This window comes from Euphorbia lathyris, chromosome 4 (assembly GCF_963576675.1).
Source record: "Euphorbia lathyris chromosome 4, ddEupLath1.1, whole genome shotgun sequence".
NCBI lineage: Eukaryota > Viridiplantae > Streptophyta > Magnoliopsida > Malpighiales > Euphorbiaceae > Euphorbia > Euphorbia lathyris.
In genome coordinates, this window is record NC_088913.1 from 28417620 (window position 1) to 28419674 (window position 2055).

The 2055-nt window shown below is 35.2% G+C and overlaps 1 non-coding gene across 1 annotated transcript; it reads left to right on the forward strand.

Annotated features, from left to right (window-relative positions):
• Window positions 1–777: 777 nt before the first annotated feature.
• TRNAF-GAA (transfer RNA phenylalanine (anticodon GAA)) lies at window positions 778–850 on the forward strand. The gene has a single exon. It is a non-coding gene; the product is annotated as a tRNA-Phe (tRNA).
• Window positions 851–2055: the final 1205 nt, after the last annotated feature.

Here is a 2055-nt window from a genome sequence, read left to right on the forward strand (position 1 = left end):
TTTCATTCTTTTGTATTCGGATTTTTTATTTTTTCTTTTAATAATATTGGTTCGGGGGTGCCAACATAGCTGGGATGTCCGTCTTCGGCTCCTCCTCGATAACCAGCCTTTATTAAAAAAAAGTATAAATTTTCCCTTTGGAGATTTGTATATTTACCTCATGAAATGATAAAAAAAAATTTACCTCTAATGTTTTTAAGAAAGATTTATTTTACCCATATTTAATGGTAATTTGAGTGAACTGGTTTGACAGTTATTTAACTGCTATAGATCCTTCAAATTAAGTTTATCAATAAATTGAAATAATTTCGTATATTTTGACAAGTTATTACAACTATGTTAATAACGTAATAGATATTTTATATAGTTTTTTTATAATTAACTTATTATATAGTAGAATTAGTTATTGATATTTTGCTAAATTATTTATAACTATAACATAGTAAAAATTTTAAATATAATTAATATTTGAAATATCTAATATGATAATTAAATAAGAGATCATATCATGATAAAATAATTTGTATAAATTGTTGGTTATAAAATTATTTTTTGAAAACATTAAAATAAATTATTATTTTAGTATTTCGTAATTTAAAGATAAATGTGCTCTTTAATATCCATTAAACAATAATCCATATTTTGAAGGGCCAAAAGAAGTATATATAATCTACGACTCTCTTCATGTCTCGGTTTTGAATTCGATGGAAGTGGAAGTCGATTTTCACTTAACAAATACTTCTATCATATCATGTAAAATTAAAAATAAGGAATGTAGTGGGGATAGCTCAGTTGGGAGAGCGTCAGATTGAAGATCTGAAGGTCGTGTGTTCGATCCACGCTCACCGCATTTTATTTTATTTAGGTTTTATAAATAAAAGGTGGCTTAATACATCATTTGCCCCCTGAACTTGTCCAAAAAGCTTGATTGGCCCCCTGAACTTTCAAAGTGTTCCGATAGCTCCCTGAACTTGTAAAAAATATTCAGTTAGCCCCCTGAACTTGCGTTATTCCTCCTTTCCTAGTGGTCCGAAGAAGCAATATCGGTTGACAGAGCTTGCGATGGTTCTGGGGGCGCCCGGTGGTCGTCGGTTCCGTTGATCTACGGTGGTCGTCGGTTCCGTTGATCTATTTATCTAATGACCTGCTGATTGAATTTGAATTGAATTTTAAATGGTTCTGTTTTCCTTTTTTCAATTTCATTGAGATCTAAGATGTTCAAACATCTTATTTTAGATTTAATCTGATTTTTCTTGAATTCAACTGGGTAATACATTAGATTTTGAGCTTTGGACGCTCTCTCCTCGCTTGATATGGCGAGTTGGTCACGCACTGCCATCATACCTATTGTTCTGCCGCCACGGGGTTGATTCCGCCTGGTTCTGTTTCTGCCTTGATAGTTTGTTGTGTTTGGCGGTTTCCGTTTGCGGATCGGATTAAGGCCATGGATTACTTGGACAATTTTTTGAGTATAGGGGTTCTCTTCAATCCTAGGGCCCCTGTTCCGCAATCACACGGAGTTTCGCCGCCGCTGCAATCGGGTTTGAACGTGGATAAAAAATTTCTGGGGTTTTGGGAAGATCATTTGCAAAGGTTCTTAGTGGGAATTTGGATATAGCACCCATCTCATCTGTTGTGATTTCGGATATTGGAGGTCTTCGATCGGTAAGAATTAATCAGTCTGTTTATGATAGACGGGCTGCTGTGTGCTCGTCTTCTCTTATTGGTAGATTAATTCTCAACAAGGGGGATACCCCATGGAAGGTCCCTGCTTTAAAGGAAGCATTAACAAAGCTTTGGGGTTTGAAGAATCCTTGGCGCCTAATTTCTATTTGGAGGGGATTTGTACATATTGTTCTGGATTCTCAAGAGATTAAAAATCAATTGCTCGCATGGAGAATTCTTAATATTAAGTCGGGAACCTTTCGCTTGCAACCATGGATTCTGGACTTTGATCCTTATACTGTGACATCAACGAATGCCCAGGTTTGGGTTAGATTATATTCTCTTCCGTGGGAATACTAGGATCCCCAAATTCTGTCAGATATTGTTAAG